Source organism: Lissotriton helveticus, chromosome 10 (genome assembly GCF_964261635.1).
Source record: "Lissotriton helveticus chromosome 10, aLisHel1.1, whole genome shotgun sequence".
In the NCBI taxonomy this organism is placed as follows: domain Eukaryota; kingdom Metazoa; phylum Chordata; class Amphibia; order Caudata; family Salamandridae; genus Lissotriton; species Lissotriton helveticus.
Window position 1 is genome coordinate 659,716,040 of NC_136071.1, and position 27,040 is coordinate 659,743,079.

General features: G+C 52.6%; 1 protein-coding gene across 3 annotated transcripts in view; it reads left to right on the forward strand.

Moving 5' to 3' along the window:
• The window catches only part of MARF1 (meiosis regulator and mRNA stability factor 1), a 745,071-nt gene that overhangs the window by 542,163 nt on the left and 175,868 nt on the right, over positions 1-27,040 (forward strand). The gene's annotated exons all lie outside the window — the stretch shown is intronic.

The following is a 27,040-nucleotide window of genomic DNA, read 5'->3' on the forward strand; positions in this document are numbered from 1 at the left end:
TATATGTTATATATTATACACACACTTATATTGACATTTGTTTACCACCTCTATTTTGTTATTATTCACTTATATTTAATATTGTTTATATTTAAAACAATGTGTACTGGTCTCCCATTAGACAAGGATTTGCTTTTAATCCCTATCCAGGCAAGGACTCTGAAATCAACTTAGGGAAGTTTTCAGCTGAAGTGTTCAATTATGAAGCTATAAGGCATGTCAACTGGGAAATTGTACAAAGTGTCCACTATGTTTATTCTTGGTTTCCTTTCTATTCAGTCAGTGTGAACAGCACAATAGAGGATTGCTTTTCCAGTAAGAACTTGGCTATTGACAACACCGATTTGTAAGCTTCAGTGGTTCTCATCTATGTAGTGGAAGTTAGCTATTTTTATATTTTCCGTTAGCTAGCTCATTGAGAGATGTAAACAGGCATTGGCATAGCCAATAGGTCTCACGCTTGGGACCTTATAAGTGTTTAGCTATGCAACAGTTGATGTTGTTGCACCAAGGATATTCTGCTGGATAACTAAACACTTATAAGGTCCCGAAGGCGCGACCTATTGGCTATGCCAATGCTTATTTTTTTGTCCGAGAACGCAACAAATTCAGTCTTTTCAACTGCGAAGGACTAGGTACGCGGTGGAGATGTGCCACCCCCTGTCACGGAGCTGCCGAAGATTAACGAATTGATGGTCAGGGCACAGGACGCAAGTGCTTCAACTTGTCGAAGTGAAATAGTAAAAAAAAGTGGCAGATACATCGCTCGGTGTGTGGTAGTTTAAGATTCACTCCGATACCAGCAACACAGCCAAAGAAGAAATGGACTACACAAACAAATGCACATATAAGTACAGGGTCAATACATAAAATACAGCTTTCTTTTTGTCTCTATCATTTTATCTATCTAATATTTTAAATGTTTGCAAATAGATATATGGTGACACCGTAGCGTAGAGCTACAGCAGCACAATAAAATATTACAAGAGAGAAATGGGACAGGTGTGTGGACAGCGAACAGGCAGATGAAACGATATCGGACTCATATGCAGAAATATTGGGTTACACTACAATGCAGATAAACGGACTGTCACAGATCAGTGGACGTTAGACAAGCAAATACACGTGTAGACAGTCAAAAATTCACTGGAAAGACGGACAAGTATGCATGGTAGTCAAACATAACTGGGTAGAGGAACAGATAGACCCCCGGACAGTTGGATAGACTGGCAAGCAAACAATTAGACGGATAACATAGTAAACAGTCAGACAAGTAAACACCCAAACAGATAAACATGCAAGCGGTGAGATACCAGACAGATAAACACACTTGAGAGGAGAAAGAAAAACAAACAGGTACATGAAAAGACCAGTAGTTGAAAGACTGAACAAACCGACAGGCAGGATAAACAGGAAAATAAAGGGATATTCACAAAAGGAGCAGACAAAAAACGATATAGGCAAACGTCAGTTAGAAAAACGCACATCAGAGAGACTGTAGTAGATAAAACAGGTAGACAGGAAGCAGAAGTGATGGACAGATTGAGAGATACGTGTATAGAATGACCCTTCCGTTCCCTCCAGGGGCTGCTGAGGGGTGCAGCGCCACGTGTCTTGGAACTTACAGTTCAGGGCACAGTGCTGCGGCACACGGGGCAATAGGTCTCTTTAACAAGTCTGGGTAACTGGTTATCTCCGCAATAGAGGTGGAGAAAACTAAAAACAGTCTTCAACATACTCGAGACAACAGAAACAGGCCCGCACTGGTTGAATTTACATAGGAAGGAAGTCAGTCACTTGCAGACACACATCAGTACTCGTTCTCTGTAGTCTGTGAACGTGTCAGTGAACGAATAAACACACTTAAACATGGGCATCGTTAGGATTAACCGACAGAACCAGGACAAGGAAGGTGCTAAAAGCCAGCTGTTAAATTAGTCAAACTATGTGAAGTTTGTAAATTTGTTTATTTCAAAGTAAGCACCACCAACAGATGCTGCCAGCTCTCTAGTCTTCCCTCTCTAACTGCCTACACACAGGCATAACTATGGAGACTGGAATACTGAAGTGAGCAGAACTTTAGCAAGAAACAATTCTGGGCATGTGCAAGTATTATAACACATCCCCTATACTAATATGAAAAAGAACAAAAGGAAATAAGGAAAAGGAATTAATAAGATAAAACAGGTAAAAAGGCGATTAAGATTCTTTAAAACGTGCAGGAACACTAGATGATCTTTGAGGAAATCTTCTAGTAGGAACCACATCAGAATTCGATAAACCAGAAGCAGGTGAAATAGTCAAAACGTGAAGAAAGTGAAGACTTAACACCATTGAATTTTACAAGCCTAGACATATTCCACTTACATCCATTCTGCATTGTTACAACATTTCTGTGAATTGAAGTTATTATGAATGGACCCATATATTCAGTAACACCTTTTTTGTGCAACCTGGGTTTCTTGACTAAGACCCACTCACTAATATTCCACATTTTGACTTTTGTAGAATTCTTTGAATCGTACCGTTCTTTGTATTTCCTTTAATAAGATTGAATTATGACATCCACCTCCTTTTTAGGTTTCGGCTAGCGAAGGCTGCGCTTGCGCAGTCTTGCTTGCGAGATTTTATGTTTCTTAGTACGGGGGCTTGAACCCGCCCCTCTTCTCCATTGGCTAGCTTCCTAAACGGAGGCTAGCCATTGGAGGAGAGGGGCGTCACTCCGTTCAAGCCCCGTCTTTTTCGAATTTGGGGGCGTGTTTTTGCAGTTTTTAACTCTGTGACGTCATCCGTCACTCAACAGCAAAAACCACGCCCCCGTATGCGAAAATGTCGGCGCTTTTCTGACGCCATTTCTGCCCGACCGCCGCCGGAAGAAGTCGAGAAGCTGCCGAGTCTTCCGGTGAGTGCTCGCTTTTCTTGCCTTTTCTTGTGCTTGCTCTCTGGCCCCCTCGTTGTTGTGCTTGCTCTCCGGCCCCCTCGTTCTTGCTCTCCTGCCCCCTCGTTGGTTGTACCCTAAAACCACTGTTACTTGTAGGGCAAGCTGGAATTTATTTTTTAGACCAGTTCGCTCTGTTAGTTTTCGATCAGGCAAACTGCATTTGTGTTTTCTTTAAAGGTATTGACAGTGCCTAAAATGGATATAAAGAAGTCTAGCCACTCACTACTAGCTGTTTACTACTTAGAAGTGCCGGTACTGCCCCATTAATGTGTTGCAGGAGTGTTAACAAATGCAGGTACTTTACCTTTCAAATGAAAGAAGTGTAGCTGGTACTTGGTACCTCCCAGTATCAGACGATTTAAAGCACTGGGTATTGATTGAAGCAGTATTTTCAGGTCGTCGTAGTTATTAGTGTTTAACGGGATAAACGTATCTGTAGTTTGTTCACGATACTGGTAGTAGTAGTTTTTATGGGGATTATCTGGTCATTTTCCTTTCGTGTGCACTGTGACATGTAACGCAGGGGCAGTGTTTTGTAAACAAGGCGGTGTGTGAAATTTCATGTCTCTGCGCACTCTATTGAAAGGCAGCCCAGCTCCGTTGAGCTCCCTCTGTTGCTTCTGCTGCTTCTCTAGCTCAACTTAAAGGCTCTTCCCACAATGCTTTGCGGGCGCCGACAAGTGGGTCCAAGATGACGTAGAAAGTAATGACAGGTAAGCCCTGACTTGCTCTGCTCCTTGCCTATGTTCTGAGCTCAGTTTGCTGCGCAAGACCGGGGCTTCTACGGCGATGAGGGTGAGGCCGAACGGCTAGTGGAAAGCGAGGTCTCACACAGGGACTCCCCAGTCCACTTGCTCTCCTGCCCCCTCGTTGTCTGTGTGTGTGGCTCTGTGTGTGTGGCTCTGTGTGTGTGGCTCTGTGTGTGTGGCTCTGTGTGTGTGTGGCTCTGTGTGTGGGTGGGTCTGTGTGTGGGTGGCTCTGTGTGTGGGTGGCTCTGTGTGTGTGTGTGGCTGTGTGTGTGGGTGGCTCTGTGTGTGGGTGGCTCTGTGTGTGGGTGGCTCTGTGTGTGGGTGGCTCTGTGTGTGGGTGGCTCTGTGTGTGGGTGGCTCTGTGTGTGGGTGGCTCTGTGTGTGGGTGGCTCTGTGTGTGTGGGTGGCTCTGTGTGTGTGGGTGGCTCTGTGTGTGTGGGTGGCTCTGTGTGTGTGGGTGGCTCTGTGTGTGTGGGTGACTGTGTGTGTGTGGGTGACTGTGTGTGTGTGGGTGACTGTGTGTGTGTGGGTGACTGTGTGTGTGTGGGTGACTCTGTGTGTGTGGGTGACTCTGTGTGTGGGTGACTCTGTGTGTGGGTGACTCTGTGTGTGGGTGACTCTGTGTGTGTGAGTGACTCTGTGTGTGTGAGTGACTCTGTGTGTGTGAGTGACTCTGTGTGTGTGAGTGACTCTGTGTGTGTGAGTGACTCTGTGTGTGTGGGTGACTCTGTGTGTGTGGGTGACTCTGTGTGTGTGGGTGACTCTGTGTGTGTGGGTGACTCTGTGTGTGTGGGTGACTCTGTGTGTGTGGGTGACTCTGTGTGTGGGTGACTCTGTGTGTGGGTGACTCTGTGTGTGGGTGACTCTGTGTGTGGGTGACTCTGTGTGTGGGTGACTCTGTGTGTGGGTGACTCTGTGTGTGTGGGTGACTCTGTGTGTGTGGGTGACTCTGTGTGTGTGGGTGACTCTGTGTATGGGTGACTGTGTGTGGGTGACTCTGTGTGGGTGTGGGTGACTCTGTGTGTGTGTGTGTGTGGGTGACTCTGTGTCTGTGTGGGGGGTGACTCTGTGTGTGTGGGTGGCTCTGTGTGGGTGGCTCTGTGTGGGTGGCTCTGTGTGTGTGGCTCTGTGTGTGTGGCTCTGTGTGTGTGGGGCTCTGTGTGTGTGTGGCTCTGTGTGTGTGTGGCTCTGTGTGTGTGTGGCTGTGTGTGTGTGTGGCTGTGTGTGTGTGTGGCTCTGTGTGTGTGTGGCTCTGTGTGTGTGTGTGTGGCTCTGTGTGTGTGTGTGGCTCTGTGTGTGTGTGTGGCTCTGCGTGTGTGTGTGTGTGTGGCTCTGTGTGTGTGGCTCTGTGTGTGTGTGTGGCTCTGCGTGTGTGTGTGTGTGTGGCTCTGTGTGTGTGGCTCTGTGTGTGTGTGTGTGGCTCTGTGTGTGTGGGTGTGTGTGGCTATGTGTGTGTGTGGCTATGTGTGTGTGTGTGGCTCTGCGTGTGTGTGTGTGTGGCTCTGTGTGTGTGGCTCTGTGTGTGTGTGTGGGGCTCTGTGTGTGGCTCTGTGTGTGTGTGTGGCTCTGTGTGTGTGTGTGGCTCTGTGTGTGTGTAGCTCTGTGTGTGTGTGGGTGGCTCTGTGTGGGTGGCTCTGTGTGTGTGGCTCTGTGTGTGTGTGGCTCTGTGTGTGTGTGGATCTGTGTGTGTGTGTGGCTCTGTGTGTGTGTGTGGCTCTGTGTGTGTGTGTGTGGCTCTGTGTGTGTGTGTGGCTCTGTGTGTGTGTGTGGCTCTGTGTGTGTGTGTGGCTCTGTGTGTGTGTGTGGCTCTGTGTGTGTGTGTGGCTCTGTGTGTGTGTGGCTCTGTGTGTGTGTGGCTCTGTGTGTGGCTCTGTGTGTGTGTGTGGCTCTGTGTGTGTGTGTGGCTCTGTGTGTGTGTGTGGCTCTGTGTGTGTGTGTGGCTCTGTGTGTGTGTGTGTGGCTCTGTGTGTGTGTGTGGCTCTGTGTGTGTGTGTGGCTCTGTGTGTGTGTGTGGCTCTGTGTGTGTGTGTGGCTCTGTGTGTGTGTGTGGCTCTGTGTGTGTGTGTGGCTCTGTGTGTGTGTGTGGCTCTGTGTGTGTGTGTGGCTCTGTGTGTGTGGCTCTGTGTGTGTGTGTGGCTCTGTGTGTGTGTGTGGCTCTGTGTGTGTGTGTGGCTCTGTGTGTGTGGCTCTGTGTGTGTGGCTCTGTGTGTGTGTGTGGCTCTGTGTGTGTGTGTGACTCTGTGTGTGTGTGTGACTCTGTGTGTGTGTGTGTGGCTCTCTCTGTGTGTGTGTGGCTCTGTGTGTGTGTGTGTGGCTGTGTATGTGTGTGTGTGGCTGTGTATGTGTGTGTGTGGCTCTGTGTGTGTGTGTGTGGCTCTGTGTGTGTGTGTGGCTCTGTGTGTGTGTGTGGCTCTGTGTGTGTGGCTCTGTGTGTGTGGCTCTGTGTGTGTGGCTCTGTGTGTGTGGCTCTGTGTGTGTGGCTCTGTGTGTGGCTCTGTGTGTGTGTGTGTGACTCTGTGTGTGTGACTCTGTGTGTGTGTGTGTGACTCTGTGTGTGTGTGTGTGACTCTGTGTGTGTGTGTGGCTCTGTGTGTGTGTGTGGCTCTGTGTGTGTGGCTCTGTGTGTGTGTGTGTGGCTCTGTGTGTGTGTGTGTGTGTGTGGCTCTGTGTGTGTGCGTGTGGCTCTGTGTGTGCGTGTGGCTCTGTGTGTGTGTGTGTGTGTGGCTCTCTGTGTGTGTGTGTGTGGCTCTGTGTGTGTGGCTCTGTGTGTGTGTGGCTCTGTGTGTGTGTGGCTCTGTGTGTGTGTGGCTCTGTGTGTGTGTGTGGCTCTGTGTGTGTGGCTCTGTGTGTGTGGCTCTGTGTGTGTGTGTGGCTCTGTGTGTGTGTGTGGCTCTGTGTGTGTGTGTGGCTCTGTGTGTGTGTGTGGCTCTGTGTGTGTGTGTGGCTCTGTCTGTGTGTGTGGCTCTGTGTGTGTGTGTGGCTCTGTCTGTGTGTGTGGCTCTGTGTGTGTGTGTGGCTCTGTGTGTGTGTGTGGCTCTGTGTGTGTGGCTCTGTGTGTGTGGCTCTGTGTGTGTGGCTCTGTGTGTGTGGCTCTGTGTGTGTGTGGCTCTGTGTGTGTGTGTGGCTCTGTGTGTGTGTGGCTCTGTGTGTGTGTGGCTCTGTGTGTGTGTGGCTCTGTGTGTGTGTGGGTGGCTGTGTGTGTGTGTGTGTGTGTGTGGCGTTCTGTGTGTGTGTGGCGCTCTCTGTGTGTGTGTGGCGCTCTGTGTGTGTGTGGCGCTCTCTGTGTGTGTGTGGCGCTCTGTGTGTGTGTGTGGCGCTCTCTGTGTGTGTGTGTGGCGCTCTCTGTGTGTGTGTGTGGCGCTCTGTGTGTGTGTGTGTGTGGCGCTCTGTGTGTGTGTGTGTGGCGCTCTGTGTGTGGCGCTCTGTGTGTGGCGCTCTGTGTGTGTGGCTCTGTGTGTGTGTGGCTCTGTGTGTGTGTGGCTCTGTGTGTGTGTGGCTCTGTGTGTGTGTGGCTCTGTGTGTGTGTGGCTCTGTGTGTGTGTGGCTCTGTGTGTGTGTGGCTCTGTGTGTGTGTGGCTCTGTGTGTGTGTGGCTCTGTGTGTGTGTGTGGCGCTCTCTGTGTGTGTGTGGCGCTCTCTGTGTGTGTGTGGCGCTCTCTGTGTGTGTGTGGCGCTCTCTGTGTGTGTGTGGCGCTCTCTGTGTGTGTGTGGCGCTCTCTGTGTGTGTGTGGCGCTCTCTGTGTGTGTGTGGCGCTCTCTGTGTGTGTGTGGCGCTCTGTGTGTGTGTGTGGCGCTCTCTGTGTGTGTGTGGCGCTCTCTGTGTGTGTGTGGCGCTCTCTGTGTGTGTGTGGCGCTCTCTGTGTGTGTGTGGCGCTCTCTGTGTGTGTGTGGCGCTCTCTGTGTGTGTGTGTGGCGCTCTCTGTGTGTGTGTGTGGCGCTCTCTGTGTGTGTGTGGCGCTCTCTGTGTGTGTGTGGCGCTCTCTGTGTGTGTGTGTGTGTGTGGCGCTCTGTGTGTGTGGCGCTCTGTGTGTGTGGCTCTGTGTGTGTGTGGCTGTGTGTGTGTGGGGCTCTGTGTGTGTGTGGCTCTGTGTGTGTGTGGCTCTGTGTGTGTGTGGCTCTGTGTGTGTGTGGGTGGCGCTCTCTGTGTGTGGGTGGCGCTCTCTGTGTGTGTGTGTGGCGCTCTCTGTGTGGGTGTGTGGCGCTCTCTGTGTGGGTGGCGCGCTCTGTGTGTGTGTGTGGCGCTCTGTGTGTGTGTGTGGCGCTCTCTGTGTGGGTGGCGCTCTCTGTGTGTGTGTGTGGCGCTCTGTGTGTGTGTGTGGCGCTCTCTGTGTGTGTGTGGCGCTCTCTGTGTGTGTGTGTGTGTGGCGCTCTCTGTGTGTGTGTGGCGCTCTCTGTGTGTGTGTGTGGCGCTCTGTGTGTGTGTGTGTGTGGTGCTCTCTGTGTGTGTGTGGCGCTCTGTGTGTGTGGCGCTCTGTGTGTGTGGCGCTCTCTGTGTGTGTGGCGCTCTCTGTGTGTGTGGCGCTCTCTGTGTGTGTGGCGCTCTCTGTGTGTGTGGCGCTCTCTGTGTGTGTGTGTGGCTCTCTGTGTGTGTGTGGCTCTCTGTGTGTGTGTGTGGCTCTCTGTGTGTGTGTGTGTGTGTGGCTCTCTGTGTGTGTGTGGCTCTCTGTGTGTGTGTGGCTCTGTGTGTGTGTGTGTGGCTCTGTGTGTGTGTGTGGCTCTGTGTGTGTGTGTGGCTCTGTGTGTGGCTCTGTGTGTGTGGCTCTGTGTGTGTGGCTCTGTGTGTGTGGCTCTGTGTGTGTGGCTCTGTGTGTGTGGCTCTGTGTGTGTGGCTCTGTGTGTGTGTGTGACTCTGTGTGTGTGACTCTGTGTGTGTGACTCTGTGTGTGTGTGTGTGTGACTCTGTGTGTGTGACTCTGTGTGTGTGACTCTGTGTGTGTGACTCTGTGTGTGTGTGGCTCTGTGTGTGTGTGTGTGGCTCTGTGTGTGTGTGGCTCTGTGTGTGTGTGTGGCTCTGTGTGTGTGTGGCTCTGTGTGTGTGTGTGTGGCTCTGTGTGTGTGTGTGGCTCTGTGTGTGTGCGTGTGGCTCTCTCTGTGTGTGCGTGTGGCTCTCTCTGTGTGTGCGTGTGGCTCTCTGTGTGTGTGTGTGGCTCTCTGTGTGTGTGTGTGGCTCTGTGTGTGTGGCTCTGTGTGTGTGGCTCTGTGTGTGTGTGGCTCTGTGTGTGTGTGTGGCTCTGTGTGTGTGTGGCTCTGTGTGTGTGGCTCTGTGTGTGTGGCTCTGTGTGTGTGTGTGGCTCTGTGTGTGTGTGTGGCTCTGTGTGTGTGTGTGGCTCTGTGTGTGTGTGTGGCTCTGTGTGTGTGTGTGTGGCTCTGTGTGTGTGTGTGTGGCTCTGTGTGTGTGTGTGGCTCTGTGTGTGTGTGTGGCTCTGTGTGTGTGGCTCTGTGTGTGTGGCTCTGTGTGTGTGTGGCTCTGTGTGTGTGTGGCTCTGTGTGTGTGTGGCTCTGTGTGTGTGTGGCTCTGTGTGTGTGTGGCTCTGTGTGTGTGTGGCTCTGTGTGTGTGTGGCTCTGTGTGTGTGTGTGGCGTTCTGTGTGTGTGTGGCGCTCTCTGTGTGTGTGTGGCGCTCTCTGTGTGTGTGTGGCGCTCTCTGTGTGTGTGTGGCGCTCTCTGTGTGTGTGTGGCGCTCTCTGTGTGTGTGTGGCGCTCTGTGTGTGTGTGTGGCGCTCTCTGTGTGTGTGTGTGGCGCTCTCTGTGTGTGTGTGTGGCGCTCTCTGTGTGTGTGTGTGGCGCTCTCTGTGTGTGTGTGTGGCGCTCTCTGTGTGAGTGTGTGGCGCTCTCTGTGTGTGTGTGTGGCGCTCTCTGTGTGTGTGTGTGGCGCTCTGTGTGTGTGTGTGTGTGGCGCTCTGTGTGTGTGTGTGTGGCGCTCTGTGTGTGGCGCTCTTGTGTGTGTGGCTCTGTGTGTGTGGCTCTGTGTGTGTGGCTCTGTGTGTGTGTGGCTCTGTGTGTGTGTGGCTCTGTGTGTGTGTGGCTCTGTGTGTGTGTGGCTCTGTGTGTGTGTGGCTCTGTGTGTGTGTGGCTCTGTGTGTGTGTGGCGCTCTGTGTGTGTGTGTGGCGCTCTGTGTGTGGGTGTGTGGCGCTCTCTGTGTGGGTGGCGCTCTCTGTGTGTGTGTGTGGCGCTCTGTGTGTGTGTGTGGCGCTCTGTGTGTGGGTGTGTGGCGCTCTCTGTGTGGGTGGCGCTCTCTGTGTGTGTGTGTGGCGCTCTGTGTGTGTGTGTGGCGCTCTCTGTGTGGGTGGCGCTCTCTGTGTGTGTGTGTGGCGCTCTGTGTGTGTGTGTGGCGCTCTGTGTGTGTGTGTGGCGCTCTCTGTGTGTGTGTGGCGCTCTCTGTGTGTGTGTGTGTGTGGCGCTCTCTGTGTGTGTGTGGCGCTCTCTGTGTGTGTGTGTGGCGCTCTGTGTGTGTGTGTGTGTGTGGTGCTCTCTGTGTGTGTGTGGCGCTCTGTGTGTGTGGCGCTCTGTGTGTGTGGCGCTCTCTGTGTGTGTGGCGCTCTCTGTGTGTGTGGCGCTCTCTGTGTGTGTGGCGCTCTCTGTGTGTGTGGCGCTCTCTGTGTGTGTGTGTGGCTCTCTGTGTGTGTGTGGCTCTCTGTGTGTGTGTGTGGCTCTCTGTGTGTGTGTGTGTGTGTGGCTCTCTGTGTGTGTGTGTGGCTCTCTGTGTGTGTGTGGCTCTGTGTGTGTGTGTGTGGCTCTGTGTGTGTGTGTGGCTCTGTGTGTGTGTGTGGCTCTGTGTGTGGCTCTGTGTGTGTGGCTCTGTGTGTGTGGCTCTGTGTGTGTGGCTCTGTGTGTGTGGCTCTGTGTGTGTGGCTCTGTGTGTGTGGCTCTGTGTGTGTGTGTGACTCTGTGTGTGTGACTCTGTGTGTGTGACTCTGTGTGTGTGTGTGTGTGACTCTGTGTGTGTGACTCTGTGTGTGTGACTCTGTGTGTGTGACTCTGTGTGTGTGTGGCTCTGTGTGTGTGTGTGTGGCTCTGTGTGTGTGTGGCTCTGTGTGTGTGTGTGGCTCTGTGTGTGTGTGGCTCTGTGTGTGTGTGTGTGGCTCTGTGTGTGTGTGTGGCTCTGTGTGTGTGCGTGTGGCTCTCTCTGTGTGTGCGTGTGGCTCTCTCTGTGTGTGCGTGTGGCTCTCTCTGTGTGTGCGTGTGGCTCTCTGTGTGTGTGTGTGGCTCTCTGTGTGTGTGTGTGGCTCTGTGTGTGTGGCTCTGTGTGTGTGGCTCTGTGTGTGTGTGGCTCTGTGTGTGTGTGTGGCTCTGTGTGTGTGTGGCTCTGTGTGTGTGGCTCTGTGTGTGTGGCTCTGTGTGTGTGTGTGGCTCTGTGTGTGTGTGTGGCTCTGTGTGTGTGTGTGTGTGTGTGGCTCTGTGTGTGTGTGTGTGGCTCTGTGTGTGTGTGTGGCTCTGTGTGTGTGTGTGGCTCTGTGTGTGTGGCTCTGTGTGTGTGGCTCTGTGTGTGTGTGGCTCTGTGTGTGTGTGGCTCTGTGTGTGTGTGGCTCTGTGTGTGTGTGGCTCTGTGTGTGTGTGGCTCTGTGTGTGTGTGGCTCTGTGTGTGTGTGGCTCTGTGTGTGTGTGGCTCTGTGTGTGTGTGGCTCTGTGTGTGTGTGGCGTTCTGTGTGTGTGTGGCGCTCTCTGTGTGTGTGTGGCGCTCTCTGTGTGTGTGTGGCGCTCTCTGTGTGTGTGTGGCGCTCTCTGTGTGTGTGTGGCGCTCTCTGTTGTGGCGCTCTCTGTGTGTGTGTGGCGCTCTGTGTGTGTGTGTGGCGCTCTCTGTGTGTGTGTGTGGCGCTCTCTGTGTGTGTGTGTGGCGCTCTCTGTGTGTGTGTGTGGCGCTCTCTGTGTGTGTGTGTGGCGCTCTCTGTGTGAGTGTGTGGCGCTCTCTGTGTGTGTGTGTGTGGCGCTCTCTGTGTGTGTGTGTGGCGCTCTGTGTGTGTGTGTGTGTGGCGCTCTGTGTGTGTGTGTGTGGCGCTCTGTGTGTGGCGCTCTTGTGTGTGTGGCTCTGTGTGTGTGGCTCTGTGTGTGTGGCTCTGTGTGTGTGTGGCTCTGTGTGTGTGTGGCTCTGTGTGTGTGTGGCTCTGTGTGTGTGTGGCTCTGTGTGTGTGTGGCTCTGTGTGTGTGTGGCGCTCTGTGTGTGTGTGTGGCGCTCTGTGTGTGTGTGTGGCGCTCTCTGTGTGTGTGTGGCGCTCTCTGTGTGTGTGTGGCGCTCTCTGTGTGTGTGTGTGGCGCTCTCTGTGTGTGTGTGGCGCTCTCTGTGTGGGTGGCGCTCTCTGTGTGTGTGGCGCTCTCTGTGTGTGTGTGGCGCTGTGTGTGTGTGTGGCGCTCTCTGTGTGTGTGTGGCGCTCTCTGTGTGTGTGTGGCGCTCTCTGTGTGTGTGTGGCGCTCTGTGTGTGTGGCGCTCTGTGTGTGTGGCGCTCTGTGTGTGTGGCGCTCTGTGTGTGTGGCGCTCTCTGTGTGTGTGGCGCTCTCTGTGTGTGTGGCGCTCTCTGTGTGTGTGGCGCTCTCTGTGTGTGTGTGTGTGGCTCTCTGTGTGTGTGTGGCTCTCTGTGTGTGTGTGTGGCTCTCTGTGTGTGTGTGTGTGTGTGTGGCTCTCTGTGTGTGTGTGTGTGTGGCTCTCTGTGTGTGTGGCTCTCTGTGTGTGTGTGTGGCTCTGTGTGTGTGTGGCTCTGTGTGTGTGTGTGTGTGTGGCTCTGTGTGTGTGTGTGTTGTGTGTGTGTGGCTCTGTATGTGTGTGGCTCTGTGTGTGTGTGGCTCTGTGTGTGTGTGGCTCTGTGTGTGTGTGTGTGTGGCGCTCTCTGTGTGTGTGTGGCGCTCTCTGTGTGTGTGTGGCGCTCTCTGTGTGTGTGTGTGGCGCTCTCTGTGTGTGGGTGGCGCTCTCTGTGTGTGTGTGGCGCTCTCTGTGTGTGTGGCGCTCTCTGTGTGTGTGTGTGTGTGGCGCTCTCTGTGTGTGTGTGTGGCGCTCTCTGTGTGTGTGTGTGGCGCTCTGTGTGTGTGTGTGTGGCGCTCTGTGTGTGTGTGTGTGGCGCTCTGTGTGTGTGGCGCTCTGTGTGTGTGGCGCTGTGTGTGTGTGGCTCTGTGTGTGTGTGGCTCTGTGTGTGTGTGTGGCTCTGTGTGTGTGTGGCTCTGTGTGTGTGTGGCTCTGTGTGTGTGTGGCTCTGTGTGTGTGTGGCTCTGTGTGTGTGTGGCTCTGTGTGTGTGTGGCTCTGTGTGTGTGTGGCTCTGTGTGTGTGTGGCTCTGTGTGTGTGTGGCTCTGTGTGTGTGTGGCTCTGTGTGTGTGTGGCTCTGTGTGTGTGTGGCTCTGTGTGTGTGTGGCTCTGTGTGTGTGTGGCTCTGTGTGTGTGTGGCTCTGTGTGTGTGTGGCGCTCTGTGTGTGTGTGGCGCTCTGTGTGTGTGTGGCGCTCTCTGTGTGTGTGTGGCGCTCTCTGTGTGTGTGGCGCTCTCTGTGTGTGTGGCGCTCTCTGTGTGTGTGTGGCGCTCTCTGTGTGTGTGTGTGGCGCTCTCTGTGTGTGTGTGTGGCGCTCTCTGTGTGTGTGGCGCTCTCTGTGTGTGTGGCGCTCTCTGTGTGTGTGGCGCTCTCTGTGTGTGTGGCGCTCTCTGTGTGTGTGGCGCTCTCTGTGTGTGTGGCGCTCTCTGTGTGTGTGGTGTGTGTGGCGCTCTCTGTGTGTGTGGCGCGCTCTGTGTGTGTGGCGCGCTCTGTGTGTCCGTTGTGCGCTCTCTGTGTGTGTGGCGCTCTGTGTGTGTGGCGCTCTCTGCTGTGTGTGGGCGCGCTCTGTGTGTGTGGCGCGCTCTGTGTGTGTGGCGCTCTCTGTGTGTGTGGCGCTCTCTGTGTGTGTGGCGCTCTCTGTGTGTGTGGCGCTCTCTGTGTGTGTGGCGCTCTCTGTGTGTGTGGCGCTCTCTGTGTGTGTGGCGCTCTCTGTGTGTGTGGCGCTCTGTGTGTGTGTGTGGCGCTCTGTGTGGTGTGTGTGGCGCTCTGTGTGTGTGTGTGTGTGGCGCTCTCTGTGTGTGTGCCTGTGTGTGGCGCTCTGTGTGTGTGTGTGGCGCTCTGTGTGTGTGTGTGTGGCGCTCTGTGTGTGTGTGTGTGGCGCTCTGTGTGTGTGTGTGTGGCGCTCTGTGTGTGTGTGTGTGGCGCTCTGTGTGTGTGTGTGGCGCTCTGTGTGTGTGTGTGGCGCTCTGTGTGTGTGTGTGTGCGCTCTGTGTGTGTGTGTGGCGCTCTGTGTGTGTGTGTGTGGCGCTCTGTGTGTGTGGTGGCGCTCTGTGTGTGTGTGGCGCTCTGTGTGTGTGTGGCGCTCTGTGTGTGTGTGGCGCTCTGTGTGTGTGTGGCGCTCTGTGTGTGTGTGGCGCTCTGTGTGTGTGTGGCGCTCTGTGTGTGTGTGGCGCTCTGTGTGTGTGTGGCGCTCTGTGTGTGTGTGTGGCGCTCTGTGTGTGTGTGTGTGGCGCTCTGTGTGTGTGTGGCGCTCTGTGTGTGTGTGTGGCGCTCTGTGTGTGTGTGTGGCGCTCTGTGTGTGTGTGTGGCGCTCTCTGTGTGTGTGGTGCTCTCTCTGTGTGTGTGGCGCTCTCTCTGTGTGTGTGGCGCTCTCTCTCTGTGTGTGGCGCTCTCTCTGTGTGTGTGTGTGTGTGTGTGTGTGTGTGTGGCTCTCTGTGTGTGTGTGTGTGTGTGTGGCGCTCTCTGTGTGTGTGTGGCGCTCTCTGTGTCTGTGTGGCGCCTCTCTGTGTCTGTGTGGCGCTCTCTGTGTGTGTGTGCTCTCTGTGTGTGTGTGTGTGTGGCGCTCTCTGTGTGTGTGTGTGGCTCTCTGTGTGTGTGGCTCTGTGTGTGTGGCTCTGTGTGTGTGGCTCTGTGTGTGTGGCTCTGTGTGTGTGCTCTGTGTGTGTGGCTCTGTGTGTGTGGCTGTGTGTGTGGCTCTGTGTGTGTGGCTGTGTGTCTGTGGCTCTGTGTGTGTGGGTGGCTCTGTGTGTGTGGCTCTGTGTGTGGGTGGCTCTGTGAATGAATGAATGAATTTGAGATTTGTATTGCGCCACTTAACCCGGAGGCATCAAGGCCCATCTGATGGAAAAGCTGAGTGGCTAGTGACACCCGAAGAGGGGGAGTACAGGTAGGATTCTGCGAAAAGCCAGGTTTTTAGACCTTTACGAAAAAGGGTGAGGGACGGCTGGCCCTTAAGGTCAGCTGGAAGCGTGTTCCACAGTTTTGGAGCAAGGGAGAAAAAGGCCCTCCCTCCCCACCTAGCCTTAATGGTTCGGGGGATAGACAGAAGGCTTTTGTGGGCCGATCGCAGGGCCCTGCCCGGGGTGTAGAAGGACACAAGGGACCCAATGTCCTCAGCACCCAGACCGTGTAGAGCACGGTAGGTAAGGACAAGAACCTTAAAATTAATCCAGCCAGTGAAGATTTTTTCTGATCCCGGATCCAGAGGAGCGTCTGGGGGCATCAACTACAAACCTAGCTGCTGCGTTCTGGACAACTTGGAGGCAATGGATGAGCTTTTTTGCTTATACCCAGGTAGAGGGCATTGCAGTAGTCCAGGCGAGGAGAGATGAGAGGCACCGAAACCTGTTTCCGGGCGTCCGGGTAGAGATAGTGTGCGAGTTTCCTAAGGATCCTCAAGACACCACAGCAGGTGGAGACAGTCTTGTTGACTTGTTTGTCAAAAGCAAGTGTGGTGTCGATGATAACCCCCAGATTGCGGGCAACTAGGGACGGCTTGGGGCATGTTCCGAGGGCAGGCGGCCACCAGTGATCCGACCAGACATCTTGTTTGCCACCGAAGAGGAGGACCTCAGTCTTTTCCCCATTAAGTTTGAGGAAGTTTGAGGTCATCCAGCCAGCCACGGCTTCCATGCAGTTCTTAAAATTTAAGGCCGTGGACTCAACAGAATGAGATAGGGAGACCATTATCTGGGTGTCGTCAGCATACGACAAAACTTCCAGTCCGAAGGACCTAACAAGTCACATATATGTTGAAGAGTGTGGGGCTCAAGGATGAGCCCTGTGGGACCCCACATTGCAGAGGCTTGGCGGAGGAGAGGAAGTCGCCCAGTTTGACCCTTTGGGCACACTGGTTGAGGAAGGATGTCAGGAGACCCAGAGCCAGTCCTTCCACTCCCATCTCGCCAAGACGAGTGGCCAGAATGGAGGGGGGACAGGGTGTCAAAGGCGGCTGTAAGGTCGAGCAGGATCAGAAGGGTAGTGTGACCACTGTCGACCTTGGCGCTGATGTTGTTGACCACCACTGTAAGGGCTGACTCTGTGCTGTGCGCCTTCCGAAAGCCATGCTGAGAGGGGTCTAGCAGGCTAGCTTTGTCCAGGAAGGCGCTAAGATGGTGATTGAGGTGGGCCTCCTGCATCTTGGCGGGGGCAGGAAGAAGGGATATGGGGCAGAAGTTTCTTAGGATCCCGGGATCCAAAGTTGGCTTTTTCAGGAGAGGCTTGACAATGGCCAACTTCCAGGTTGCGGGGAAGACGCCATTCGAAATTGCCAGATTCATTACATCCAGCAGGGGGGGAAGCAGGACCTCTCTGCAGTTCTTCAAAATTTTGAGAGGTCAGGAGTCCAGAGGGGATCCCGATTTGAGTTTGTCGAGAAGCTCATTTAAGACTTCAGAGGTCAGTAGAGGAAAATTAGACAGGTGTGCTCGGGGAGCCGAAAGAGGGCTCGGCCAAGAAGGAAGGACAGGTGGCGAGACGGGCTCCTGAATAGAGTTGAGGGCTTCTAGGTTGGTATAGATGTCCACGAATTTGGTGTGAAAAAATGTGGAGATCTGATCGCAAAGTTCTTGAGATGCGACAACGGGATCTGGATGCTGAACAAGAGACAGGGAATCCACAATGTTGAAAAGATCTCTAGGGGAACTGAGGGAGGTTGTCAGATTGGTAAAGTATGACTGTTTGGCTGCCAGAATTGCGGCCTTGTATCCTATAATAAGGTTTTTGTGTTTGCTCCTTTCATCTGGGCTCTCCAGAATCTTTCTTGCCTCCTGCACTCCTGCCTGAGGAGTCTAAGGGAGTCAGAGAACCACGGGGCAGACGGACGTTTCCTGGCGCAGTAGTGTGGTTTGGCGGGGGCAAGGATGTTAACTGCCTCCGAGATGGTATTGACAAGCTCCCGAGCGGCAGTATCCGTATCAATTTTGGGAGAGGACTTGAAATTAGCGATGATGGGGCCAAGGGCCTCGTTGTTCAGTCCCCTGTAGTTCCTTTTCAAAGTCCAGATGTTATTGTCCTTTGCGGGCGGATCCCGCAGTCCAGATGTAAACTCGATAGGGACTGCCTTATGATCCGACCAGGAAAGGGGGAGGGGAAGGCCTACTTCCAGTCTACGATCGTTGGTGAAGACCCCGTCCAGTGTGTGGGTAGAGCTTCCCACTCTTTGTAAAAGACCACAGGAGGCCAATCAATCCACCAAAGATATAGTGTCGGCGATTTAAAATTTTCCAAATGAAAATTGAAATCGCCAAGAATGGTGAAATTGGGTTTATCAATGAATGGTTCAAGAATTTCTAGGAGACCCACGGTAAAGGCCGGCCTGGGGCCAGGGGGTCTATAGATTAGAATGCCCATAAAGGACACCGTGGGAGAGGAGCTAAGGGAGAAATTAGCAGCCTGGAAGGAGTTCTGAGGGGAAGGGAGGAACTCAATACGGCAGGTTGAAGAGATCTTATGTAGAATGGCCAATTCCCCCCTCTTTTCGGTCCTCTCTGTCCAGTCTCACAAAAGCATAACCATCGGGGATGGCGTCAACCAGGTCAGGACCAGCAGAATCTGAGCCCCAGGTTTCGGTGACAAAGGCCCACGAAGGCTTCCTCTCTGAGATAAAATCTCTGAAGGCAATACATTTAACTGTGTATGTTTGCACCAATCAACACATTTATAAGCGAAACAAAGAGGGTCTTTCAGTGAAAAGTTTAGCAAAACTATAAATACAGAATCGCTATCACTACACTTCTAATATATCGCGAAGTCCGAAGAAAGTATGCAAAGTACATTTATATTTCACACATTACAATATTTTCGTTTTTAGGTCTCGTCTAAGGCATTGCTTCAGCAATGCGTTTGCCGAGATATTAAGTAGGGGATCTCAGAAATGCTCCCAAAGGCGAATTGTCTACAGTGCATGTGTGTGGGCTCGTGCACATCCCACACCATTTGCAGCCTCTGAGACTCTCTCCACACTCATGCTGGTTTGCTTGCAGCCGTACAAAAGGGGGTGGTGATGGACGTAGCATCTGAACCAATCAAACACTCGCACCCAGTCAACAGATCTGGGTTTAATCTATCACCGTTCTTTAGCCCACTCTGCCACCCCAGTTCAGACATGGCCATATGCAAATCAGTCTGACCCTGTGCCTCATGGGAACAGTCCAGCCTGAACTGCCAAGCCATGCCTTCCCTGGACCGGAAACAAGCTTCCTAGGACCGGTTTCTGGCATTTCAGCCGTCTTCAGCCAGGCTTGCTTGAATCCAGTGGCAAAGTGAGCAAGGGACTCACGTCTGAGCATGCCCTGCCAACTTTTGGCGAACAAAGCGGTACAAAAGGGGGTGGTAATGGACGGAGCATCTGAACCAATCAAACACTCACACCCAGTCAACAGATCTGGGTTTAATCCATCACCGTTCTTTAGCCCACTCTGCCACCCCAGTTCAGACATGGCCATATGCAAATCAGTCTGACCCTGTGCCTCATGGGAACAGTCCAGCCCGAACTGCCAAGCCATGCCTTCCCTGGACTGGAAACAAGCTTCCTAGGACCGGTTTGTAGGAAGGTGGATACCTGACTATGTTTACCCCAGATATTTTGACTTGTGTTTAGCTGGTTTTCGACTTAGCCTGGGGCCCTGATTAGCAGGATCCCAGGCCAACTATCTGCTCTCTCTATAAAATGGACTCCATGTACCTTAGGTGCATACTTAATTGGATTTGGGTCACTCTTATGAGTCCCTGTACAGTGTACTATAGGTACCCAGGGCATAGGTGTACCCAAGGCCTACCAGGGGCTGTAGCATGTATTATGCCCCCCCTGGCTGGCCACTCAAACTGACACAACTGGCTGATCACTCAGCTGGGGCAAGGTCGTGTAATCACCCCTTGCTTAGGTATAGTATTCCTATATCTACCCTATATAGGTACACAGTAACCTATAAGTCACTTCTATGGCAGGCCTTAACAATCCTGGAGGCAGAGTGCTTGGTTATGTGTGAGATGGTGCTCTAGCATGAGCTGAGCCTGTCTGCAGCTTTCGGAACCATGTCCTTATAGCTGTTCTATGATATTGCCATACCATAAGTGCGTTATAATTCTCGGGGTTGAATGCTAACTTTGGTTTGGCTTTATCTAAACATGTCGTGTAAGGTGTCATACGCTTTGGAATACTACCCCCTTGCCAATTCTGGCGACGGGGTTTAGCATTCCACCCTTCTAGAGGGAGAAGACATATTGTTGCTGACTATCCCGGTTAAAGTTAACCAGAGCCCCAGCGTCACAAAATGGACGCTGCCGCCACAGACACAAGTCTGACCTCCTGATGCTGGGAGTCCTTCCAGTCATGGAGGTTTGGACAATAGGTTTCCTGCCTGGAGAGGTGCGAGCACCACCCCAGACAGGACTTTGCGTATTGGGACAGGGAGGGCTGAATAGATTGAGACACTGCCTGGGGCACACTAGGTGCTCCATGCATAGTCCAGTTCAAACCGGTGCTGGGGCACTCCAGCCCCAGCTCTGGCGCGAAACTGGACAAAGGAAAGGGGGTGTAACCACCCCCTTCCTGGTCCCACCCATAGGAGGGACCTAGAAAGTAATCCAGCCCCTTTTAGTTGTATAAAGGTAGGAGCTGAACCCCAGGACTGTAGATTAATCCTGGAATCGACTTGAAACGAAACTCTGGACCCTTTGACATTCACCTGAGCTGCAGACTGAAGACTCTCCCTTGTGGCCAAGGAGTGACCACCCTGGGCAACCAGGCACCATCCAGCAACTTGACGGCTTGCTTTGTCCCCGTTCCCGCCGGAACCCGAGCACAGAGCATGACAAGACCTCGACTCCCGGACCTCTCTGACCCCACTGCACGACTCCAGCACAGCTGAGCCCCGTGGAAGGCGTCGGAACCCGTGGAACCAGGCAACTTGGAAAGTCTTCAACTTGCTAACAGCGCAGCTCCTGAGGCATCCTCGAAGCTGTGCCCTGGGGACTGAGACACCCCGACACTGAGCTCCACCTGCACTCCACACTCCAAGAGATCTGCGTGGGGCCCTGGATCCACCCGGACATCTTCCTCCTGGTAGCCTGCAGCATCTTCTTCCAAGGCTCCATAGGAATCAACGCGAAAACCCGACACACTTTGACACCTATGCACCCGCAGCCCGTGGGTGAGGTAACGCGAGTACTTCGGTGCTCCTGTAGGGATTGACTATTCTAGTGTCTAGTTTTGTTAGTTGTATCTTCCTATTTAGACCGGAAGTGTCCTAAATCTTCGTTACTTACCTTTTTAAGTTCCCATTGACTTTCTATTGACTCTCCTGTGAGTGTACTGACACTGCACGCGCCACCTGTGGGCCTCCTACTCCAAACCTAAGGTTCAGATAGTGTAGCCCCAGCGATTCTCCAGGCCCTAGGCCTTTCCTTTTCCCGAGTCGTGGTTCTTATACCACTTACTTAGTATATGGTTTTACGCGCCCCTAGGGCCTAACTGTAAATTGTGCTATTTAAAGTATTTCTAAGAGTAACTTGTTATGTGCTTTTGCCTCTGATCTCATAAAGAGTTCAGAGGAGTGTGTTAGTAAATAAATACATATATATTTTATATATATCCTGTGTGGTGTCCTTTCATTTGGTATTCAAGGGGTTGCAGCTGTGCGCTCTATAAAATTACTTAATAATAAAAATATGGTAAAACAGCTGGCTTTACACGCCCTCAAGAGTCTTTTAGCCTAAGACTGTTCTGTCCACGCTATCACTAGGATAGCTGGTCTATAAGGTTGACTTACAACCATCACCATAAGGGTTGTTTGGACTGGTGCAAGGTGTTCACTAGAATAGTGAACATCATATACCAGGCCAACTTCTCTCACGGTTTCTGGCATTAAACCCAGATCTGTTGATTGGGTGTGAGTGTTGATCCCTTATATTTGCGTGGTCACATGGCATGTGCCGGATGGGTGTGGTGTGTGCAAACCTGCCCTGAAGGAGTGGCCGTAACATGTTGACAATTAGACCACTGACCTGCACACCAATAGCGAGTACGCCTGCGACATGTAGGTATGTGGGGGGTGTGAAGAGGTATGTTTCTCAATGGATTTTCCATAGGGAACTTTAGACAAGGCTACAGGTCAAACTGCTTAACGGAATTACGCCAAATTTGGCAGGGAGAAAGGTTTTGGTCCAGAAAGCGCGTTCTCTCGTTAAGTGAAAATATAAAAGAAAGGTCTCTGGAGCAATTTAATATAGCGGAGTTCTTTCTGCGAGAACTATTTCACACTCCGTCTGCCCAACATCAACACTTCGCAGCTATGCCATTAGAAGCCAGTCCGTCTGCTCGCAGCTCTCTACCTTTACGAGCTAGTATGCTAGTGTGCCTGTGGTCGCTGCCACGGACTTGGGGTCATTGCCATTCAGGACTCAGGACACAGTTACACATGTGGGATCGGCTTGTGTTGTACAGGGTTAGTGTCATCATGTGTCGCCGGTCTTGCATATGGAAATATGCCTCACTGATCGAAGGGAGTCTGGTGCTGTGGTCGTTGCCACGGACTTGGGGTCACTGCCATTCAGGACTCTGGACACAGGTACACATGTGGGATCGGATTGTGTTGTACCGCCGGTCTTCCACAGTGTAGGCCGGAAGCAGCAGTCTGCAAAGGCCCACAGCCACGTGACGTTGACTTGAGCTGCACAGATTGGTAGTATTTTGTCTTAACCAATTATAGGCTCTTACACAGTTTGAATCGCTACTAATCTTGAATTGTGAACCATGCTAACCGCAGTGTAGGCCGGAGGCAGTGGTCAGGATGGGTGCTCAGCCACATGGCGTTGAGTTAAGCTGCATAGTTAGTGGCACCTGCAGCACTCAGCGTGTGCGCACCCTGCGATGATGCGTGGTCTCGGTAGGCCGCACTGGGATCAATGTTTTTCGTCTAATTAATTCTGCCTTGATAAGGCCACATGGCGTTGACTTGTGGTGTACTGAGTTAGTGGTACCTTTGGCGCTCAGTGTGTGCGCAGCCTGCGATCATGGGTGGTCCAGGCGGGCTGCACTGAGAGCAACGTGTCTTGCCTACTGGACTGCGTCATCTGCAATCTCCACTGTATATGACTTGTGAGCCCTGCTGTCCGCAATCTCATATCTAAATCATCTATCTATCGCCCTCCCTCTATCTATCTATCACCCTCCCTCTATCTATCTATCACCCTCCCTCTATCGCTCTCACTCTATCTATCTATCGCACTCACTCTATCTATCTATTGCATCACCACAGCATCACTCAGCACCGCCAAAGCATCACTCAGGGGCCCCACAACATCACTATGCGCTACCACACCATCACTGAATGCCACAGCATCACTCGTTGCCACCACATCACTCAGCGCCACCACAGCATCAATCTGTGCAACCATTCAACAACTGGTTCAAATATGTTCTCTCAATGTTTCAAGCTTTATTACAAATGTCACAAAAAGTTAATATTTCACTTCAGTTCTTGGATTTGATTTTCTTCACGAAAAAATACACTGAACATAATCTTCACAAAAGTTATTTACAAAAGGTTAAAATATTGCCATTATAAATTACAATAACTTTAATTTAATTATTAATTATTTTAAAAAAATTAAAAGCCATTGTTATTTGTAATATCAATACATCTAAGTCACGTAAATACAACATATATTGCATTACAAATGCTATAGGTGTCACATTTGCGAAAGTTATAACTATTGGCATTGTAAATGACAGCTATTAATTTCGCTATTTTCAAAACCAGCACACAAATAAAAGAATTGTCATTTACAATACCAATAGCTCAAACTTTCCTAATGCGAGACCTATTGCATTGCAAATGCTTGTCTACCTATTTATGTGGAGCTGGGGTGGGCTTAATTGGTTGAAATGTTGTCAGCAGCACCAAATTGAAAGCAATGCTTTTCTTGAAAACATCACCAAAATATCATTTTATTACTTTGCATCCTCTTAGCTGCTGAAGCTCATTACGAAGTTAGCCTCCAGAGCTGAACTGCAGCCACTGCTAACATTCAGCAAGTAAATGGAAAATTGCCATTTAGCTGAAGCACGTGAAGATGTGGAAGTTTTGTACACACAACATTCCATCAGCTTTCTCAAAGTAAAGCAAAGAAAATTGCATTTATTTCTAAGCTTGAATTTCAGGCGTAATGCTCTTACACTGAAAGGATGGGATTCTGTTGCCGACCCTGCGGGAAGTATCTCTCACCCGTGTGAGGAACCCAGTGACTTTGCTACAGCCACTGCCCCTCGCCGGACCCGCTGCGCGGGTCCCGCTTTGCGGCGTGTGGCATTTTCTTCGGCCTGTGAAGGGGCATTGTTCCTGGGCATCCGGCAGGGCTGCGAGCACAGCGGTGGACTCCGAGGACCAGGAGTCCCCGCGAGCCCCTACTCCAGCTGGGCTGCTCTCCCTGCCGGCCCCGCCCTCACTCTCTGGCTCCTTAATTAGCCGCTTTACCTGGACTTCGGCGGATTCTGTTGCCGACCCTGCGGGAAGTATCTCTCACCCATGTGAGGAACCCAGTGACTTTGCTACAGCCACTGCCCCTCGCCGGACCCGCTGCGCGGGTCCCGCTTTGCGGCGTGTGGCATTTTCTTCGGCCTGTGAAGGGGCATTGTTCCTGGGCATCCGGCAGGGCTGCGAGCACAGCGGTGGACTCCGAGGACCAGGAGTCCCCGCGAGCCCCTACTCCAGCTGGGCTGCTCTCCCTGCCGGCCCCGCCCTCACTCTCTGGCTCCTTAATTAGCCGCTTTACCTGGACTTCGGCGGATTCTGTTGCCGACCCTGCGGGAAGTATCTCTCACCCATGTGAGGAACCCAGTGACTTTGCTACAGCCACTGCCCCTCGCCGGACCCGCTGCGCGGGTCCCGCTTCGCGGCGTGTGGCATTTTCTTCGGCCTGTGAAGGGGCATTGTTCCTGGGCATCCGGCAGGGCTGCGAGCACAGCGGTGGACTCCGAGGACCAGGAGTCCCCGCGAGCCCCTACTCCAGCTGGGCTGCTCTCCCTGCCGGCCCCGCCCTCACTCTCTGGCTCCTTAATTAGCCGCTTTACCTGGACTTCGGCGGATTCTGTTGCCGACCCTGCGGGAAGTATCTCTCACCCGTGTGAGGAACCCAGTGACTTTGCTACAGCCACTGCCCCTCGCCGGACCCGCTGCGCGGGTCCCGCTTCGCGGCGTGTGGCATTTTCTTCGGCCTGTGAAGGGGCATTGTTCCTGGGCATCCGGCAGGGCTGCGAGCACAGCGGTGGACTCCGAGGACCAGGAGTCCCCGCGAGCCCCTACTCCAGCTGGGCTGCTCTCCCTGCCGGCCCCGCCCTCACTCTCTGGCTCCTTAATTAGCCGCTTTACCTGGACTTCGGCGGATTCTGTTGCCGACCCTGCGGGAAGTATCTCTCACCCGTGTGAGGAACCCAGTGACTTTGCTACAGCCACTGCCCCTCGCCGGACCCGCTGCGCGGGTCCCGCTTCGCGGCGTGTGGCATTTTCTTCGGCCTGTGAAGGGGCATTGTTCCTGGGCATCCGGCAGGGCTGCGAGCACAGCGGTGGACTCCGAGGACCAGGAGTCCCCGCGAGCCCCTACTCCAGCTGGGCTGCTCTCCCTGCCGGCCACGCCCCCCTGGTAGCTAGTTGGATAGCTACATTAAGGAATCATCACTCCCGCGGCGCGGGAGCGCGCGGGAGGGCGCCGGGAGAAGCCCGGGACAAGGGCGGGACCGTCTTTGGCCGTCAGTGGCCGAAGGAGGCTGGGCTGGGCCCACTCTCTTGATCCCCCTTACTGCACATCTAAAGCAATGCCTTCGCCTCCACCACGGGAAACTCCCTCAAGGGATGGCGCTTCCTGCTCTGGGACTTTGGATAATTATTTTAAAGCCACTAAAGGAGAGGTGGACAAGGAAAGTTCACTTGAGAAACGTAGGGTGGAGCGCAGGCGCTCCATTGAATCTATGAAAACCAGGCCCTCGACCGATATCATCCCTTACCCCATCACTCAAGAGGAAGGTACGCCACCTAGCAGTTTAATTAATTCGACACTCGAGGACTTTCCCGTCTTACTAAGGGAAATGCCTTCTACCCCAGGGTTAGCGGTTGGAAAAAACACAGAGTCAGCCCCTCAAGAGTTTTCCCATACTACCGTTAACCTGTTAACCCAAACCCCACCATTGCAATTGCCTAATAAGAGCAAGTCCAAATTAAATGTAGCGGTGGAGTTACATAGGCCCCCACCTAGTAAACGTGCTCGGAAAACAATGGGGGGGTGGGGGAAATCTAAAATATCACATCTTGACTTTGGCAAGAAACGCACTAATACCGTGCTACCGGGGAAACCTACGGAGATAGTGCCTACCATTCCTCCTCCTAAGCCCCCAAACTCCAGTATAATTGCCACTACTAAAGAACCAGAGGTCATTTCGTCGAACCTAAACCTTCCACTTTCTGCCAAGGGGAGCATTGAATTCCTACTCCGCTCCCTTTTGCAGCCTATTACCGACAGCTTAAAAAAAGTCGAGATTAGGCTCACCCTACTAGAAACTTCTCTTACCACTCTGAACACTCTAGTAAGCAAGCAGACACAGCTAGTGAGAACCTATTCCTCTGATGGGGATCCATCTAAAGCAGAAGTTGCAACTAATGCCATTAAAGCCCCCTCCAGAAACCCGCCATCTGCCCCCCCTTTGCAACCCCTTATGGCCATCCAACTCCAGGCACGACATAATAACCAAAGCAATAGACCTACCCACCCACTGGATCTAGCCCCCTATAGCTCTCAAACAGAGTCCTCTGGAGCACATCACGATCAGGCTAATGCCCCTCCACCTACGCCCGTTGGCCCAATTCCAAGACCACGGAGGCCAGACCTCCCGCCCGAAGCTAATAGATTAATGGTGGTCTTAGCTGGTGCCCCCCACTTAAGATCAGGGGAAAATGAGGACTATCAGTCCCTTAAGAAAAAGGTAATAAAATGGCTTAACTGGAACCGACCCTTGCCATCTCATTTTAATAACGAAATCATCATGGTGAGAAGGGTCCCATGGCTAGGGAAGACCAGGAAAACCATAGTGGGGGACTGTATCATGGTAACCTTTAAGGATCCGGGCACGGTCCGACACATTTGCGGAGGAATGAATCGTTCCCTCGATTCCACCATACAGACCCTCCCAGTATCTTTTTTCTTTCCACCGATCCCCAGGTGCCAATACACGATGACTGGACAACGGTGGAATACAGACGCAAACACAGAGGCTCTGTACAACGCCCGTACTTCCAGCCGCCGGACACACCTTTTTGCGATTTTAATCGCTTTAACTGTTTGAACGGTTTGGATGGGGTTGATTGACTTACTGTCTGTAAGACAGTGCCAGGGGTCTCGGGCTCCCGTGGCCTCTTGGAACTCCCCACTGTGTCTTCCGGTCCAAATTCTGGCCCACTGAATGACCCAGCTGTTTCAGACCACGGCAGAACCGAATCTCCTCACCTAGCCACTGATGGGGTAGTTGTTGCTGAGGGGATAACTATGGTTCCTTTCCTTGCGGGCAATGGTGCGCCGAGACCCCCGGTGCCACATGCAGCTTTTGCTGCCCTCACTACAGGCCCCGCTATTGAAGTGGAGCCTGGACCCACCTCTTCCAGCCTTCATGGTATGGCATCTGCCACCTCTGAACATTTGAAGATAATCTCCTGGAACATCGCGGGATTAGCTAATAAACTGGAAGACCCGGCCTGGGCAAAGTACATAGAGACTGGTGACATATGCATGGTCCAGGAAACCTGGGCCAGAGAGGACTATGGACATCAAGGTTACTCATCATTTCATATCTCAGCAAGGTGGGAAGGCAAAGGCCGCCCATCAGGGGGCCTCACGACGTGGGTTGCTGCTCACCTGGGTTGTGTGGCTACACGGCTCCCATGCAATTCTGATGATATCCTTGGGGTCTTATTAACATGGCCAAACAAAGCTAACCTCCTGCTGGTCAACATCTATTCCAGGCCGATGGGAATGGCAAAAGAATCACCGACATTGGATGAACTCTCGAACTTTCTATCTGACCTGTCGACTGATTCATATTATGTGGTGGGTGGGGACTTTAACTCTCACTATGAG